A 21,001-nucleotide genomic window follows, 5' to 3' on the forward strand; every position below is an offset into this window, starting at 1 on the left:
TGACCACTTTTATGAATGGTGTAGTGAAAACTCACTAATTTTAAACATTTCAAAAACAAAAGAAATGGTCATTGACTTTAGAAAAAAGCCCCCTCCATTGCAACCGGTTACTATTAATGAGACAGTTATTGAGATTTTGGAGGAGTATAAGTACTTGGGTACTATTATTGATCATAAACTCACTTGGTCAGCCAACACATTAGCAAGATACTCAAAAGCACAGCAACGACTCTTTTTTTTAAGAAAATTGCGCAGTTTTAATGCAGAGACTAGCACCCTGACATTGTTTTATTTGACTTTTATTCAAAGTGTGGTGACTTTTGCCATCCAGTGTTGGGGGGGGGGGGGGGGGGGGGGGGGGGGTCTTTCTATCCAGAACAGGAACATGCTGGACAAGGTGACAAAAATGGGTAGGAAAATGACTGGATCAGATGTGAAAACCATCACAAATCTTACTGACCAGCATACCCTCAATTTGGCACTGAGGATACTGGAAGTTCTCTTACGAGAGTATCTCTCGTACTGCGTAATATCTTACGCTATGGGGAAAACCTCTTTTCCACGAGATATTGAAGCCAAAAATTATCCTTTAATTTTGATTAATGTAAAACGCTGTGCGGCAGCGTGCAGACATAGGCAAGACGGCTCGCGCGCCTATTGGCTGCCCTGCGGCAACAGCAGCAAGCCTATCGAGAGAGGCCCTGCGTGACGTGACATCCAATGGGGGTGCTTCGCGCCCATTTAGTCACGTCCCGCCAGAATAGGCGTGGCCTTGGCCTATAAATACGCTCGACAGGCTGATACAAACTGATTTTCAACTCTTCAGCGAAGCACTACTGCATCGCTGGATCCGGAGTGAGAAGCCGCGCCGTCTGATTGTAAGCCTTCTGCGGGACGAGCCTTCGAGCCTGAAGTCGCTGGCCTACACCTCGCCGCCTTCAGCCGCCGTACCTGCTACGCTTTCCGGCGTTCATATCCTTTTCACTGCTGAGTGTGTGTTCACCGCTGCGACTCACACTCTATCTCTGTTTTGTATCTGTTCTAAAAGAGCAAGCGTCTTTTTGAAGACGCTTCGTTCCTGTGGAACTATTGCCATGGTAACTCTGAGGACTTGCCTGGCATTTTCTCTCCGAGTCTGCACTCCCGCCCGCTGTAGTGCCGCGCCGCAAAGCGCCGTATTCAGCGGGTCCTCGAGCCTTCTCCAGCCCGTGAAAGCTCGCCGGTTCGCCCGCCAGCTTCACCAGCTTCAATCGAGTCGCTCACTGACGGACAACGGCCGCCGCGCGCCGCCGCTTCCGCCATTAGTGACGACAAGATAGCTGCATCGGTAGAGGAGGCCAGCTATTGCCATGGTGAGTGAGACTCCCGCCCGCTGTAGTGCCGCGCCGCAAAGCGCCGTACTCAGCGGGTCCCCGATCCTTCTCCAGCCGTGAAAGCTCGCCGGTTCGCCCGCCAGCTTCACCAGCTTCAATCGAGTCGCTCACTGACGGACAACGGCCGCTGCGCGCCGCCGCTTCCGCCATTAATGACGACGAGATAGCTGCATCTGTAGAGGAGGCCAGCTGCTATATACCCGCGTCGGACAGTGAGGATTGGGCGAGCTCTGTGGATCTCCCCCTTCTGCCCGCGAGTCGTCAGGGAAACGGGCCAGCATTAAACCGCGGCTAGCTTTCTTTACGTTATAAGAAAGCTACCCCGCCCCCCGTGGGCATGCGTCATCGGCGAAATGAGGATAGAGTGTATTTTTAGTCCCGCCGAGGCCGGACCAATCTCCATTTCTCAAACATTTCTCAGTTCCTCTTAGTTTGAGCGGCTGAAAATGTCAATATTGCAGCAATGAGCCTGTTGTATAACACGCACGCATGCAAACAAACGCCAACACACACAAAACTGTGATGACGCTCTATTATGTGCTCGAGCTATTTTAAGCTTTTGTCGTTTCCCCCTGTGGTTCAGTGGCGAAACCTACAGCCATCGCACGGGACACCCGTGTTCGATCCCAGCTCTCGCAGCAGATAAAATTTAGTCTCGCCGCGGCCAGACTTGCACTGATACTTTTCGCTCGTTCAGTTCCAAGAAAATGTGACTGTTCCAGTGTATTTTGCAGTAAACAAGCCGGTACCATGGCCCGCTTGCCTGCACACAAATGCTGTTTCCACGGCGACCCAGAAAAATCATATAAGCAATGTATTGTCTGGTATTCCGGCCACAGCCGATGGTGTTTTGAGTGTAATAAAAATGCCCACAGCCCAGTGTTCATTTCTACACACAAACACAGCCCGCCACAGTGCAGGGCTCGCACATATGAAATCGACTCATGTCAATTGTGCATTAAATGTAGTGAATGTGCCCACAACCCAGTGCCCACAAACACTACACACTGCATGTGCCACGTTTTCTGTAAAACGAAACCAACACACATACAGTCAGCTAAGACCCACGGTGTTTAAGTCTCGCCGCGGCCAGACTCCACCGAAACCTCTCGCTCGTTCAGTTCCAAACAATGTGACTGTTCCAGTGTATTTCGCAGTAAACAAGCCGGTACCACAGCCCGCTTGCCTGCACATTAACGCCATTTTTACGGCGACCCAGATAAATCCAATAAAGAGTGTATTTTCTGGTGTCCCGGCCATAGCCGATGGTGTTATGAGTGTTGTAAGAATGCCCACGTCACAGTGCCCATTCCCACACACAGACACAGCCCGCCACAGTTCAGGGCTAGCACAAATAAAATCGACTCATGTCGATTGTGCAAACGTAGTGAATGTGCCCACGACACAGTGCCCACAAACACTACACAGTGCGTGTCCCACGGTTTCTGTAAAAACGAAACCAACACATATTCAGTCAGCGCAAGCCGACGGTGTTTTCAGTGCAGTAAATGTGCCCGCTGTCCCGCGCCCACATTCACTCACAGACACGCTGAACCCTACGGGGTTTGTCCCGCTCGTTCTCTCTCCACAATTTGTCATAGAGAAAGCGAGTGCGAACAGGCTGCCCGCCGTGATCGGCGCGCCCCCCGCCTCGCACACTTTAAACACAGTGTTCATGTCTCAGCACACCGAAGCTCTGCAGCCGCCGCTGTGCCGCGGCCAGAGCCCGGATATCATTCTGCCTCTAGCTATCCACGCGAATGCATGGGCAATGCTTCCCGGGGTATCAGAATGGGTGTTGAACACTATAAAGAGAGGCTATTCGCTACAGTTCGCTCGACGTCCCCGCCGTTGCACGGCGCGTGTCGAAACCACGGTGGACAATGAAGTATCTCATCTACTTCGAACCGAAATAGCGAAACTACTGAGCAAAGGGGCCATAGAACCTTTATCTCAGGCTCAGAGCGAAGGGGGTGTATACAGCAGATATTTTCTGGTACCGAAAAAAGACGGGGGTCTCAGACCCATTCTAGATCTGCGACAATTGAACAAAGCGCTTCTGAAACGCAAGTTCAAAATGCTGACAACCAGCAAAATCCTCGCGCACGTGCGCCAGGGAGACTGGTTCATGTCAATAGATCTGAAAGACGCCTATTTCCAAATACAGATTGCGTCACGTCACAGGCGATTCTTGAGATTCGCCTTCGAGGGCCAGGCATATCAATACACAGTCCTACCGTTCGGCCTGTCTCCAGCACCCCGTATATTCACGAAGTGCATGGACGCGGCTCTCGCACCCCTGAGACTTCAGGGCATGCGAATTTTGAACTACTTGGACGACTGGTTGATTCTAGCTCGATCACGATCAGAGCTCATAGAACACAAGACCGCATTACTCGAGCATCTCGAGAATTTGGGTCTCACAGTCAATTGGGCGAAGAGTTCGCTGTCTCCCAGCCAGAAAATCTCCTTTCTGGGAACAGTGATGGACTCGCTGTCTATGACAGCACGTCTGTCGCCGGAGCGAGGACTGAACATTCAGCGCGCCGTGAAATCCTTCCGCCGCGGCTCTATAGTCCAGCTCAAACGGTTTCAGAAAATGCTGGGCCTCATGGCCTCAGCATCTTCAGTACTTCAGCTGGGCCTGCTTCGCATGCGCCCACTGCAGTTATGGCTGAAAGCACGAGTTCCGCCCGGGGCTTGGGCCGCTGGTCTGTTTCGCCTCAGGGTCGACAGGAAATGCGTCTCGGCTCTGAAACCTTGAAAAAAGCCGACTGGTACCAGTCAGGCGTGAGTCTGGGGACTCCCTCGAGTGTGATGGTGGTGTCCACGGATGCCTCCACCTCGGGGTGGGGAGCGCTGCTCGAGGGCAGACCGTTCTTTGGCCAGTGGTCAGAACGGGAGAAGCTCCTACACATAAACTGTCTAGAAATGCTGGCAGTAGACAACGCGCTAAGGCGTTTTTGTCCCCAGATAAAAGGCCGCCACGTCTTAGTCCGGTCGGACAACATGTCAGTGGTGGCGTACATAAATCACCAGGGCGGCGTCAGGTCCCGAAGCCTTTACAGGCGGACGAAACGCTTCCCTGGGCTGGGCTCAGCACAACCTGCTTTCACTGAAAGCAGCGCATGTGCCTGGTCACCTGAATCTGGGACCAGACAGACTGTCCAGAAACAATGTCCCAGCAGGGGAATGGTCGCTGCACCCGCAGACGATCCAACTGCTGTGGGAGACATTCGGCAGAGCGCAGGTGGACCTGTTCGCGTCCCAGGAAAACGCTCACTGTCCGAACTTTTTCTCCAAGAGCAGGGACGCGCTGGCCCACGTATGGCCCCGACGCTCCCTCTATGCTTTTCCCCCCGTCTCGCTCCTGCCTCAAGTGCTGGAACGAATCAGGGAAAATGGATGCCCAGTGCTGCTCGTGGCTCCGCTATGGACGAACCAAACCTGGTTCCCAGTCCTGATGCAGCTGGCCAGCACTGCCCCGTGGCCGATACCGGTGAGGAGAGACCTCCTCTCTCAGGCAAAGGGCTCGATTTGGCATCCTCGCCCGGAGTTATGGTCCCTACATGTGTGGGCCATCAACGGGTACCCGCTAACCTCCCGGAGGGAGTGTTAAACACGATCACGCAGGCTAGGGCCCCGTCTACTAGACGGCTCTACTCCTCGAAATGGTCAGTGTTCTCTACCTGGTGTCAAGCTCAGGGCTTTTCACCCGTAGACTGCGGGGTTACGGAAGTGTTCTCCTTCCTTCAGGAGCTGCTGGATAAGGGTAGAACCCCGTCCACGCTCAAAGTATACGTGGCGGCCATAGCGGCGTTTGCAAAATTGACGTCTGGCCAGTCACTGGGGAAGAACGACCTCGTCGTGCGATTCCTCAGGGGAGCTCGGAGGCTGAATGCTTCCAGACCTCCCTCAGTCCCTATGTGGGACCTTTCTACGGTTCTGGAAGCCCTGAAAGGTGCCCCATTCGAGCCAATCCATTTGTCAGACATGAAGCACCTGTCTTTCAAAACGGTATTTCTTGTGGCTCTTGCTTCAATGAAGCGCGTGGGGGACTTGCAAGCGCTTTCATTAAGCGCGTCCTGTATTGAGTTTGGGCCTAATGACTCAAAAGTCATACTCAAACCAAGGCACGGGTACGTGCCAAAATCCCTCAACACACCGTTCAGGGCCCAGGTTATTTCCCTGTGCGCCCTCCCGGTGAACAATGAGGAAGCGGATGCTAATCTCCTTTGCCCCGTCAGGCCGCTGAGGGCTTATGTGTCCCGCTCGTCTGTCTTCAGGCAGACCGAGCAGCTCTTTGTTTTGTTTGGCGGACGCTCCAAGGGACTGGCCGCATCAAAACAGAGCCTATCCAGATGGATAGTCGATGCCATAGCGCTGGCTTACACTTCTAAGGGCCTGCAGTGTCCTTTGGGTGTCAGAGTGCACTCCACGAGAGGCGTGGCCTCTTCGTGGGCGTGGTCTAGTGGGATTTCCTTGCATGATATCTGTATGGCGGCGGGCTGGGCCTCGCCGTCTACATTTATAAGGTTCTATAACCTAGAAGTTCCCGCCTTACAGGCCAAGCTGCTGTCGGTCTAGAATTCAGTACTATCTGTCCCGCTGCGCCGGCGCAGAATGCTGAGTTTTGATTGAGTATCGCTCACTGATCGATGGAACAGCTCCATGGGTGTTGAATAGCCCGTATTTTTGCCCAGTTCAGGCTGAACGCGTTCACCCTGTCTGCGGGATATACTGTTGACATAACTAGCTCCTATGGGATGCTATTTCGTGGGGAATGATGCTGGTAGCCTCTCTTCTCCGACTCTCTGTGAGTCTACGGTGATTATGCACTATATGAGCCCCGGGCTACTGCCCTTGGGATTTTGGTGTCGGATCCCAGTACGCACGGCGTCTTACATTGTGTTCCCCATAGCGTAAGATATTACGCAGTACGAGAGATACTCTCGTAAGAGAACGTACTCGGTTACTAACGTAACCTCGGTTCTCTCTAGAGAGGGAACGAGTACTGCGTATCTTGCCGTGCATACAACAGCGCTGGTTCGCTTCAGCGTTGAAAACCAGTTTGTATCAGCCTGTCAAGCGTATTTATAGACCAAGGCCACGCCTATTCTGGCGGGACGCGACGAAATGGGCGCGAAGCACCCCCATTGGATGTCACGTCACGCAGGGCCTCTCTCGATAGGCTTGCTGCTGTTGCCGCAGGGCAGCCAATAGGCGCGCGAGCCGTCTTGCCTATGTCTGCACGCTGCCGCAGAGCGTTTTACATTAATCAAAATTAAAGGATAATTTTTGGCTTCAATATCTCGTGGAAAAGAGGTTTTCCCCATAGCGTAAGATATTACGCAGTACTCGTTCCCTCTCTAGAGAGAACCGAGGTTACGTTAGTAACCGAGTACGATCCATTGCACCCACTTCGCACAGAATTTTCCCTCCTCCCCTCTGGATGTAGATTCAGAATGCCCCGAACAAAAACTAAACGACATATAACATCATTTGTGCCGAGGAGCATTCAATTATTAAATGGATCATCTATGGGCACATAGATTTATTTTAAATGTGCATTATTGAATATATATCTATTTATTGATTCCTTTAGCCGTTGAACATTTTAGATGCGTATTATTGAATATATTTATATTTATTGATTCCTTAAGTTGTGGAATTGATAATTTTATGTCACTATTTGTTGTGTTATTGTTGTTGTTTTTTCTTTGTTTTGTTTTTTATTCTATGTTTGTTGTGTTTATGTTTATTGTGGTTCCCATGAGTGTAAAACAAATTCCCCTTGGGGCAATAAAGGTTTCATTCATTAATATTTTCGCTAAAACTGGCAATCTAGAAATAGGACGGTAATTATTTGGATCCAAGGGATCTCTGAAAATAGGGCTCAAATTAATAAATTCCTGCCCTTTTTTTGTATCTAATTTCGTTAGGGCGTTGTGAACCTGTGCAGTGGTTATGGGCATGAAATTAAAATATTCTGACAGACAGTATTGAGTAGGTTCAGCAGTTAAGGTATTAACACCCGAATTAATAGCCTCAGAAGTGGAGCCAACAGAAATAAAATATATATTAAAAGTATCTGCAATAACTTCTCTGCCCTTAAATAGAGTATGATTAACATTTAAATGATCTGGAAATTTAGATGACTGATTTGGTACTGAAGTAGACATGACTAATTTCCAAAACTTTGTAGGATTATTTAAATAGATGGGCTGGCATCGCGGTTAAGCAGAGGCTAGCGTTGTTGAGGCATGGAGAGCTTCCATTTACTTTGTGTCGAGCTGTTCAGCGACGCTCCTTGGATCCGATTCGACAATGGATAATCTCCTTGGTTCCGACTGAGTTTGCTCCGCTCTCAAGTGCTCTCACTGCAAATTTTTCTCTTCGTTTTCGTCGTAAAGGAGTGTGTTTGAATCATCTTCGTTCGCTACCTTGTGCAGTGCATGAAATGGAATGTACCTCAAATCCCCTGAAAGTGAGGATGGCCTTGATAAACTCTAGATCGGTCGCAAATAAAACTTTTATTTTAAACGATCTGTTCTCTGCGCAGAGGTTGGATTTTTTATTTCTTACTGAGACCTGGCTCTGTCCTGGAGATTTGAGCCCTTTTTCTGAACTTCTGCCAACAAAATGTCGGTATTTTAACTCCCCACGGACAACTGGTCAGGGTGGCAGACTAGTGTTTATCTATAAGGTGCATTTCACCTGTCGTCCGGTGGTGAGTAACAGCTACAGCAGTTTTGAAGTTTGTTTTGAAGCAGTTACTTCAGGTGTTTTGCTTAGAACTTGGTGATCCACTTCTCATTGCTGTAATCTAGCGACCACCAAAATATAACACAAACTTTATAACAGACTTCACAGAGTTCCTTGGTGATGTGACTCCAAAATATGACAGGCTTCTCTTCTTGGGTGATTTCAATGTGCATGTATGCTGCATGAATGATCACTTAGCTAATGAGTTTATACATATACTAAATGCCTTTGATTTTATAATTGGGGTTGATGTTTCCACACACAAAGGCGGCCACACTCTTGATTTAGTGCTCCAGCATGGAGTTTGTATCACTGACTTGGAAGTCTGCGAAAATGGTTTTTCTGATCATAAGACTGTTACGTTTACTGTATCTAACCCTGTGGCGTCATCGCCTACTGTTTTACCTCGTGGCAGCCTTTCTCGCTACATTAATCATTCTACAATATCTATCAGGTACGCTGAGGTACGGTTTGTCACGGGGTGACGAAAAGGCGGGCGGAACCTTTCTTTGAGGGGGGTGTTTCCCCGTCGGAATGACTGCACGCTTGGCGGATTTTATGAAGGAGAACATTCATGGACTGAAGAATTAATGTGCATCGATCATCCCTGGGACAGTTAAGTACCCCACTCACATTTATATTGATCTCTAAAGCCCTCTGATGTTATCTGTATGTCTCAGCTTGGAAGTTAAACCCAGTGTTGTTGTGATTTCTCGACTTCTCAAACTTAAGTTTATCAAGCGATGAGAATACTTTTGGTGCGCAAAAAAAACTAAAATAGCGACTTTATTCAACTATTAATTTTCTTCTGTGTGGGCCTCTGAGTGAGTTCTCGTAGTGTAACACAGCGCTACGTCAGATATATTGTAGAGATAGAAATGTTTATTTTCCTTCTGCGGATAATTATCTCCCACGCTGCCCTTAAGCTATAGTTCCATGGGAGTGGAGGAATCTGGACGAATATTGGAGTAAAGGCCTTAATTCATTGTGAGTGTGAGAATTGCATTGTTTATGGTGATATAAGCACGCTTTAAGTCTTGAGTGACTTTTTCTGAATACACGAGTGTGGGAAGAACAGTCCTGTTTTTAACCATGAGTTCGACCAGTTGACTTGCTACCCCCGTGGAACGCTGGCCTGTATTCGCTGTTATATCTGGAGTGGGTATTAAGCAGAAAAGAGCCATTTAACTCTCCGATGTGCTGATGCGATTTGAAGATAATGTCTCACCCGAGTGCTGTACTTTTGCCTGTTCCGAAGAGGGCCTCTTATCTGCATGTTGATCGCTGTCTGACTCAAAGTGGGGTTTTTATCTGAGTGTTACTCACCATCTGTCTTAAGGATTAGTTGTGAAGTCTTGCCTGAATGCTGCCCACCGTCTGTTCTGCAGATTCGTTGTGAAGTTCTCTTACCTGAGTGGTACTCACTGTCTGTCCTGAAGATCCGCCGTGGAGTCCCCCACTCTAGTGCTGCTTACCGTCTGTTCTGCAGGTTCATTGTGAAGTTCTCTCCTGAGTGTTACTCACTGTCTGTCCTGAGGATTAAGTTGTGAGGTTCCCTATCTGAGTGCTGTTTACTGTCCGTCCTGAGGATAAAGTTGAGAAGTCTCGCCTGAATGCTGCCCACCGTCTGTTCTGCAGATTCGTTGTGAAGTTCTCTCCGGGGTGCTGTTTACTGTCTGTCCGGAGGATCCGTCGTGGGGTACATTGCCATTGGCTATGCCAGCGAGAGCCCTTCTTCCTGCAGCTGCTATATCCCTGGGACCTTGGAAGATAAAGAAGAGATTGATTAATCGATGCCTTGTTCTGAGGGAGTATTTTAATTTAATAAAGCAACACAACTTTGTATCTTATAACGTTGTCCTGTCTGTGGTGTTCTCTGGTCAGGCTCCTCAGGGTGGTACACTTTGAAAGGGGCGGCGTTTAAGGTCTGGTTGCCGCCCTGGCCTGTGACACTTCTCTCCAGTTTTAATTCAACCTGTTCTGATGTTTTAAATGCTGTGGCCCCTCTAAGGTCCCCGCGACCTAAATCTTATTCTGAACCCCTTATTGATGACTCTATTCGTTGCCTTAGACAATGTTGCAGAAGAGCAGAACGAAAGCTGAAAAAGGATAGGCTTCAGGTTTCATTTGATATTTTAAAAGACTCTCTTCGCAAATACCAGAAGAAAAAAAAAAGCCAAATGTCGACATTTGTCTAACATTATCAACAAAAACTACTCTAGACCTAAGACTCTTTTTAATATTATTAACGCTACTTTAAATCGACCGGTCTCTCTCCAGAGGTCTTGTTCCCATCTTGTAATGAGTTTTTAATATTTTTTGAAATCAAGATAAGGGATCTCAGACAGAGTAGAACTCCCTCGTTGTTTACAACTACTTTTAATTTTACTAGCAATTTTTCAAATGTCACTGTGTATCTTAGTGAGTTTAATTCAATTACTGAGTCCGAATTGCTAGAAACAGCTAAGCAGCTCAAGCCTTCTGGCTCCTCATTGGACAGTCTTCCACCTTTTTATTTAATCAAATCATTACGGATATGGCTCCATATCTCCTGATTATAATAAATCGCAGTCTAGAATCTGGCATTATGCCGGACTGTTTAAAGCATGCAGTGGTTTATCCACTGCTTAAAAAAATTAACTTAGACTCATCTGTTTTGATAAATTTTAGGCCTATCTCTTACCTGCCTTTTATTTAAAAATTTGTGGAAAAAATTGTGTTTTCACAGCTACAGAATTTTTTGGTTGAGAATTCGTTGTTTGAAACATTTCAGTCTGGTTTTCGAAAATGTCATTCGACCGAGACAGCGCTGGTTAAAGTTCTTAATGATATTTTAATTTCATGTGTTTCTGGTGATTTTGCAGTTCTTGTGCTTCTTGATCTAACAGCTGCCTTCGACACTATTGATCATACTATTCTTGTTGATCATCTAGAGCACCATGTTGGTGTAAGAGGTACAGCTCTAAAATGGTTAAGATCATATTTAACAAAATAGGAGTTTTTCAGTCAAGATGGGCGAACACTATTCGAGTACAGCACATTTGTTTTGTGGAATTCCTCAGGGCTCTATTTTGGCTCCATTGTTATTTTCTTTGTATATGCTTCCTCTTGGGTCCATCTTTGAGAAACATGGTCTATCATTTCATTGCTATGCCGACGACACTCAGGTCTATTTGCCTGTCAAACGTAATTCTACAGGGTTTGAGTCTCTTATAGCATGCCTAGAGGAGGTTAAGGCATGGCTTTCTTTGAACCAAAATTATTATTTTTAGCCCATCTGAGTTATCAAAATCTATAAATTTGGATTTGGGTGAGATGTCCGTATACCTGAGACCCTGGGTAAAAAATCTGGTCTTTATTCTGGATGATAATCTAAAGTTTGACCGCCAAATAAATTCTGTCTTTAAAACCTGCTTATACCAACTGCGTCTGCTTGCAAAAGCTAAGCCGTTTCTCTGTCTTGAGAAATTAATTCATGTTTTTATTTCCTCTAGGATGGACTATTGCAATTCTCTGTATTCAGGCACTAGTCAGCAATCATTATCAATCATTGCAGTATGTCCAAAATGCTACGGCACGTTTTTTGTGTGGTGTAAAAAAGAGGGAGCATATTACCCCTATTCTACGCACACTACATTAGTTACCCGTGCGTTTCAGAGTAGAATTTAAAGCTCTATTATTAGTTTATAAATCTTTAAATGGCTTAGCACCAACTTATTTAAGAGACACTATTTTAGATTTTAGACCCTCAGTGCAACCTTTGGTCTAGGCCCCAGCAATCCCAATCCTCACCTTGCCAATTCTGTATCTCGTAAGATTTCTGCAGAACTATACAGCTGTGATCCTTGAGATTTCACAAATGCAAACTACTGCCTGACAGTATGCAACATTACATCACTAACATGTGGATCTGGAGGAGCACCACAAGACCTTTCAGGACATGGCGGTGATTACTCTTATTCGGTGAAAAGACCAGTGAGATTCCAATGCACATTTGTGCAATGTATTAATTGAGACCCAAAGCAAACTCAAACATCAGTGGTGCTACTTCTCAGAAGAGGACTGGGGGACCAGCATTTGGGAAATGGCCTGCGGTAAGTCTTACAAAATTCAGGTGGACTATCAGTGATCATCCACATCAAACTACTACCTGACAGTATTACGTGGCATCGTGGTACTAATGTGTGGACTCGGAGGACAACAAGACTTTGGGGTGTCATTTGGGACAGGGCTGTAACCCTCATTTTGCAAAAAGTCACGTTACATTCATGTATTGTGTTCACGAGTCACAGAGCAACCCCAACCCTAACTTGTCATGTGTAACAAGACTTTTGCTGAACTAGGTTGATCCTATACAAAGCACTACGTCTCTAGTCCAAGGGATTACAGAGCAATTACTACCGGACAGCGGCAGTATGTCACTAACACGTCGACCCAGAGAAGGACTGCAGGACCTTAGATCAGCATTCAGGACATGGCCATGATAACCCTCAGTCTTGCAAAATTCATATGGGGCATTCATTCCTTGTCAAATGTAATGAGACTTCGTTGAATGCATTTTAACATCTAAAGAAGCAATGTGGCTCTGGTCCATGGGATTCCCCAGCAAACTACTACCTGACATTTTTATGTGCCATTACGTCACTAATGTGTGGACCCACTGCAAGACCTTAGCATTTGGGGCAGAGCCTCATTTTATGAATTAATTCTGAGAGCAAACCCAACCCTGACTCAACCCTTACCTTGTCAAATGTGTATCTTCTGTGAGTTGTGCTCAACAACGTTTACCATCTAGACATCACTGCATGACAATTGGATTCACACCATCTTCAGCGAAAGGATTGGCGTCTGAGCATGCCAACCCCGGAAAGAAAACACTTCTGGACACTGGATATAGAGGGATCTGTTTTGTGTGAAGAGTCCACAGTATCACCATCCATTAAATCTTCTCTGTGCTGATGGGGCAATTTGCAACAAAACACGTTCTGACGTGTTTTGAAATTGGGAAAATTCAGACTCGTGGACATCATCAGCAAATTTATCTTACACTCAATACAGTCAAAGAGACAAGCTTTTGGAAAGTAGTGGACCAAAATATTGATTGGGCTGGTGTGCTCAGTGCAAAGTCCATCCTTTTTATCTGAGCCATTGTTTAACTGATCTATTGACTGAATATAAACCTGCAAGATCACTCCGCTCATCAAATCAGGCTCTATTGTGTACCCCAAAATCGAGGCTCAAATGTAGGGGTGATCGAGCGTTTTATATCGCTGCCCCAGGGCTTTGGAATACTTTACCTATTAGCTTAAGGCAAGCTCCATCTCTTCTGACTTTTAAATCCAGATTAAAAACTTTTTTATTTTCGAAGGCTTTCGATTAACACGGTATCTTGTGTTGTAAATGATGTGATCTTGTGTGATTTTTAAGTTTTTCTTATTATGTGTTTAAAGTTTCTGTGTGAACTTTAAGTATTTTTCTGTCATTCTGTCTTGAACTTAGAACTTAGAACTTAGCTACATTGGGGAAAGCACATTGGTCAACAGCTGTTGTTTTAAATGCTATACAAACAAATTGTCATTTTCATTGTCATTGTCATTATAGAAGTAGAAACAGTATCTTTAAACCAAGGGTTATCTTTACCACTTATCCTAAATCTTTTGACTGGAGTGTGTTTATCACATATGGATAAGAATATCGATTTGAAATAATCCCAGGCCAGTGTAGCATCTGGCATACATGAAACAACACCCAAATCACTATTGTAGAGATCGCGTTGGAATGCTTGTTCATTAAAATGCTTAAAAAACCTTTTATAAATATAACGCGGTGGAGTTCTAGGAGTTTTACAATTTCTCACAGACAACTGCACAATGATCACTAATGTCATTGTAAAAGACTCCAGATGCTGAATATCTTTTGAAGATAAGATGTTGAAGGCCGGCGATAATGTCACAGGCCGGGGCGACAACCAGAACTCCAACGCTGCCCCTTTCAAAGTGTACCTTTAGAGATCATCATAAATGTGAGTGAGGTACTTACCTGTCCCAGGAATGATCGATGCACATTAATTCTTCAGTCCATAAATGTTCTCCTTCATAAAATCCGCCAAGCCTGCAGTCATCTGTCCTGTCCCCCCTCCATCTCGGCCACTTCCTTTCCCTTTCTCCGTTTCTCTTCGTCCACCGTCCCCCGTCCCGCCCCGTCTCTCTTCGTTCCCCAACCCCCCGTCTCTCTTCGTTCCAACCCCCCCGTCTCTCTTCCTTCCAACCCCCCCCCCCCCGTCTCTCTTCGTTCCAAATACCCTCTCAACCCCCCCCCCCCCCCCGTCTCTCTCTCCTGTTTCTCACCAAATGCCTTGTTATATCCATTATTGAGACACGTGTTCCAATCACCGATCGCCTCTCCCACCTCTCGCAGCTGACACTCGTTCCTTCATTACCCCGCGATCGTCCATCACATGTAAAACCGGAACGGCGTCCCACCGGAAGTGCTCCGACAGGGAAACACCCTCCCCAAAGTCAAGTCATCCTAATTTATATAGCGCTTTTAACAATGTAGAATGTTTCAAAGCAGCTTTACAGAGATAAACATATAATTTATGGTAACTGAGATAGGTTTGGTGTTATAGTGGTTCTTGAAAAATGTTTTTTCCAGCTAAAGTTAGTTTTGATTGATTCACTTCCGTCTAAATGATCATTTGTTATTAAATTAGGGGCCGCTAAGACGACACCGTTCTCTCTAATTAGACTTTAAACGTGAACCTGTGATAGACGCTGATGGCGTTCACATGCGCATTAAGAATTGATTCTATAGTTATGTGCGTTTGAATATATGTGCGCAGGTTTGTAATTCCTTCCAAAACATGCCTAAACAAACTACTTGTCTTGTCTATAAATTTTGATGCAGAATTTTATTTTATCTTATCACTTTGGGTAGGTACGCGAACCGAAAAATTCCACAACGCTTTATCTGTAGAGTGGTATAGGGATCCTCCATAGGGAGAGGCTAGTTGGCACTTCAGCACTTTATTGTCATCAGGTCCAGGCGAAAGTCCTTCGTCAGATCTGGAAACGGCCTGGATCCGGCAGGCTGCGGGAAAACCTCGGGATAAACAAAGACACTAAAATTAGTGTAGATGCCGTTCTTCTTATGATGTAACGAGTGCATCAGGATTTAAGGGAAGTGTTCCCAGTTCCGGCTGACCTAATCTAAGCAGCCTAATATTGAATTATAGAAGTCTATAGAGTGTTATGTGAATGCTAGGTCAAAGAGATGTGTTTTTAGTCTAGCTTTGAACTGACAGACTGTGTCTGCTTCCCGGACAATGTTAGGAAGATTGCTCCAAAGTTTTGGTGCTAAATAGGAAAAGGATCTACCGCCAGCAGTCGATTTAGATATTCTAGATATTATCAACTGGCCGGAGTTTTGAGATCGCAATAGACGTGAAGGACTACAATGCGTTAGGAGCTCGCTCAAGTACTGGGGAGCTAAACCATTTAGTGCTTTGTAAGTAATCAGCAATATTTTAAAATTTATACGATGTTTAATAGGGAGCCAATGCAGTGTTGACAGAACCGGGCTAATATGGTCGTACTTCCTGGTTCTGGTAAGAACTCTAGCGGCTGCGTTTTGAACTAGCTGTAGTTTGTTTATTAAGGGTGCAGGGCAACCACCCAGTAGAGCATTACAATAATCTAGCCTTGATGTCATGAACGCTTGAACTAGTTGTTCCGCATTTGTCAATGAGAGCATATGACGTAATTTAGATATATTTTTAAGATGGAAAAATGCGATTTTACAGACACTAGACACGTGACTTTCAAATGAAAGATTGGTATCAAAGAGCACACCCAGGTTCCTAACTGACGACGAAGACTTAACAGAGCAGCCATCAAGTGTTAGACAGTATTCTAGGTTATTACGTGTGGAAGTTTTTTGTCCAATAATTAGAATCTCTGTTTTTTCAGAATTTAGTAGTAGGAAATTACTAGTCATCCAATTTTTGATATCAACTATGCATTCCGATAATTTTTTGAATTGGTGAGTTTCGTTAGGTTTGGAAGAAATATAGAGCTGAGTATCATCAGCATAACAGTGAAAGCAAATTCCATGTTTCCTAATGATATCTCCTAAAGGTAGCATGTACAGAGTGAACAGCAGCGGTCCTAGTACTGAGCCTTGTGGTACGCCATACTGAACTTGTGATCGATAAGACATCTCTTCATTTACTGCTACAAACTGATAGCGGTCAGATAAATATGATTTAAACCATGCTAATGCAATTCCACTAATGCCAACATAGTTTTCTAGTCTATTTAAGAGAATGTTGTGGTCAATGGTGTCAAATGCAGCACTAAGATCAAGTAACACTAATAGAGAGATACAACCACGATCGGATGATAAGAGCAAATCATTTGTGAATCTAATGAGAGCTGTCTCAGTGCTGTGGTGCGGTCTAAATCCTGACTGGAAATCCTCACAGATACCATTTCTTTCAAGAAAGGAACACAGTTGTGAGGATACTGCCTTTTCTAGTATCTTTGACAGAAAAGGTAGATTTGAGATCGGCCTGTAATTGACTAATTCTGTAGGATCAAGTTGCGTTTTTTTAACAAGCGGTTTAATCATAGCCAGCTTAAAGGTTTTTGGTACGTATCCTAGAGACAAAGACGAATTAATGATGTTAAGAAGAGGATCAATGACTTCTGGAAGCATCTCTTGTGGGGAGCATCGGGCCATGGTCATTAAGCAATACCAGTGCAGTCCCGGCATACAGATAATGCCACTGCGGCCGCTGACAAAGCGCAGTCACCTCACAATCACTCTCGCAGCTTTCGGCTGTGTCCTCAAAACCCAAAAGGCACACCGGTCCCCGATATCCACAATGTCATGCGACAAAAAAATAAAAAAATAATAATAATAATAATAAAAACAAATTATATATATATATATATATATATATATATATATATATATATATATATATATATATACAGGTCCTTCTCCAAAAATTTGCATATTGTGATAAAGTTCATTATTTTCCATAATGTAATGATAAAAATTAAACTTTCATATATTTTAGATTCATTGCACACCAACTGAAATATTTCAGGTCTTTTATTATTTTAATACTGATGATTTTGGCATACAGCTCATGAAAACCCAAAATTCCTATCTCAAAAAATTAGCATATTTCATCCGACCAATAAAAGAAGTGTTTTTAGTACAAAAAAAGTCAACCTTCAAATAATTATGTTCAGTTATGCACTCAATACTTGGTCGGGAATCCTTTTGCAGAAATGACTGCTTCAATGCGGCGTAGCACGGAGGCAATCAACCTGTGGCACTGCTGAGGTGTTATGGAGGCCCAGGATGCTTCGATAGCGGCCTTAAGCTCATCCAGAGTGTTGGGTCTTGCATCTCTCAACTTTCTGTTCACAATATCCCACAGATTCTCTATGGGGTTCAGGTCAGGAGAGTTGGCAGGCCAATTGAGCACAGTAATACCATGGTCAGTAAACCATTTACCAGTGGTTTTGGCACTGTGAGCAGGTACCAGGTCATGCTGAAAATGAAATCATCATCTCCATAAAGCTTTTCAGCAGATGGAAGCATGAAGTGCTCCAAAATCTCCTGATAGCTAGCTGCATTGACCCTGCCCTTGATAAAACACAGTGGACCAACACCAGCAGCTGACATGGCACCCCATACCATCACTGACTGTGGGTACTTGACACTGGACTTCAGGCATTTTGGCATTTCCTTCTCCCCAGTCTACCTCCAGACTCTGGCACCTTGATTTCCGAATGACATGCAAAATTTGCTTTCATCCGAAAAAATTACTATGGACCACTGAGCAACAGTCCAGTGCTGCTTCTCTGTAGCCCAGGTCAGGCGCTTCTGCCGCTGTTTCTGGTTCAAAAGTGGCTTGACCTGGGGAATGCGGCACCTGTAGCCCATTTCCTGCACACGCCTGTGCACGGTGGCTCTGGATGTTCCTACTCCAGACTCAGTCCACTGCTTCCGCAGGTCCCCCAAGGTCTGGAATCGGTCCTTCTCCACAATCTTCCTCAGGGTCCGGTCACCTCTTCTCGTTGTGCAGCGTTTTTTGCCACACTTTTTCCTTCCCACAGACTTCCCACTGAGGTGCCTTGATACAGCACTCTGGCAACAGCCTATTTGTTCAGAAATTTCTTTCTGTGTCTTACCCTCTTGCTTGAGGGTGTCAATGATGGCCTTCTGGACAGCAGTCAGGTCGGCAGTCTTACACATGATTGCGTCTTAAGTAATGAAACAGGCTTGGAGTTTTTAAAAGCCTCAGGAATCTTTTGCAGGTGTTTAGAGTTAATTAGTTGATTTAGATGATTAGGTTAATAGTTCGTTTAGAGAACCTTTTCATGATATGCTAATTTTTTGAGATTTTGAGAATTTTGGGTTTTCATGAGCTGTATGCCAAAATCATCAGTATTAAAAGCAATAAAAGACCTGAAATATTTCAGTTGGTGTGCAATGAATCTAAAATATATGAAAGTTTAATTTTTATCATTACATTATGGAAAATAATGAACTTTATCACAATATGTGACCGGTCACGGAAACTAGGGACACAAGGCGGTTCTGGGGCATTTTGAGTTATTCATAGATTCTGAAAGTGTAATCTCCAAGCTTTCCAACGATGTGTAACATGTGGAAATCTGATAATATTTGGAGAAGTTGTGGCCATTTGAAGGTAGGCACTTAAAAAAGCTCAAAGATGAGAAATCAACCTCTAAAGATTGTGCAGTTCTCACCTGTCTCTGCTGCTGGGAGTGACAATAGGGCTCATTTACATCTCATTTAGATAAGCCATACCCCCTGTAAAGCTCCCCCCTGTGCTTTACAGCTTTTTTGCACTTCGAATGAGTGCACTTCTGCCGCACTAGGCGAAAAACAATTGTGCCGCCCCTCTATTTGCAACGTACCAGCAACAACACACAAAGACCAATATGCCATATAACCTGCATATAACGCAAAACCAGCAACAACACACAAAGACCAATATGCCATATACATATAACGCAAAACTAGCAACAACACACAAAGACCAATATGCCATATACATATAACGCAAAACCTGCAACAACTCACAAAGACCAATATGCCATATAGCCTACATATAACGCAAAACCAGCAACAACACACAAAGACCAATATGCCATATAGCCTACATATAACGCAAAACCAGCAACAACACACAAAGACCAATATGCCATATAGCCTACATATAACGCAAAACCAGCAACAACACACAAAGACCAATATGCCATATACATATAACGAAAAACCAGCAACAACACACAAAGACCAATAAGCCATAGGCCTACATACAACGCAAATAGTGCGTAACGCTCGTGTGCCCAAAATGTCAACAATATTAAAGTTTATGCAGGAGGCAAATGCCTGCTGGCATTTTTCTTTAAGCAGTCATCACAGGAATTTTCCAAATAATAACATTTCACCTCCTCAAATGATTGTTGCAAATCTCTTTACACCACTTTCTTATGTGCGTATACACACACAAATGAAATGTCCGCAAGCACATTATATCATCAGCAGGTTCAGCATCTTAAATAACGACTAAAGAGCAAATGAAGCTTAACTTACATTTCAGAAACGCGCACGGCAGGCCTTCATCGCAGCAAAGGTCTTAACTGCATCCTCTATTTCGATTCTCTGTGCCAGTTCATGTTCTATGGAGATTGTTGCCAGTCCATTAACTCTGTTCCCTGTTCACAAAACGTTCCCCATTCAAAGCAATCGGGACGTCACATATGAAACAGCCAGCCACCCCTGTCAGCGAGCCGAGCCGCCGTATTCAAGCACTGAGGGCGCGCGTGCCGCACCCATACCTCCGGTTCAGTTTCCCGAGCCCACGAAGTGCGGCGAAAACATTTTCGGTGTAACTGCCACGGTTCAGCTCGTCTGCGACAATCTTTGCGGCATCCATCTTCATTGAATTTTGATATCAGACAGAGCCGGCCAGAGCACAGCATAATAAGTAGCCATGCGGTTGACTTGGAGGACGGGGGCAAAAGCGCCGGGTTATTCAGTATGGAAATACACACAGACAATGACACGCCACGCCCCTACTGCATGCTACAATCTCCGAAAACAAGCCGATTTCAACCTCAAAATGTAAGCTTTTAAATATACAAATACTGAAATCTCAAACATGGAGAGGCTTCTTCGTGATTTCAATGAACAGATTCTGCAAAAAATTTAAATTCACCAATTTTGAAAAAAAACTCTTCTTTCTCATTTTCCTCGAAAGTTGTGCTGCCGACTTGTGTCCCTGGTTTCTGTGACGGGTCACATATGCAAATTTTTTGAGAAGGACCTGTATATACTCATTTTTAAATGTTGTCTGGCCGCACACACCAGAAAAAAATATATAATTATTACTCTTTGGTTAAACAATGAAAGACAGACCAACAAACACATCTACAAACAAGCCGCCATCTTGAGTTGTCCGAGTAAGGCAGTAGTTGGACTAATTAGTTAGGTAACTAATTAGGCAGTAGTTACCATGCTGCCACAAAGTCTGACAGAGGAATCCTTTTTTTTTTTCGATAGGATCGGTCCGCTTGGGGCACTGAAACAGCTGACTGGCAGAGTTTAGTTATTACTATAGTAATAATTCTGGTAACACTTTAGAATACGGTTCCTTCGTTAATGAATAACTACACAAGAACCAATGAGTAACACAATATTAACAATCTAGTAACTATTATTAACTAACAAGAAACTCTGATTAACGAACTAGTAAGTAATAGCGCACAGATGAAAGTGGTAGTTCACTATTAACTAATCAATAACTACTATTT

The sequence above is a fragment of the Siphateles boraxobius genome, unplaced genomic scaffold, assembly GCF_051911475.1.
Source record: "Siphateles boraxobius isolate OS27281-9 unplaced genomic scaffold, OSU_SipBor_1 118, whole genome shotgun sequence".
Classification (NCBI taxonomy): domain Eukaryota; kingdom Metazoa; phylum Chordata; class Actinopteri; order Cypriniformes; family Leuciscidae; genus Siphateles; species Siphateles boraxobius.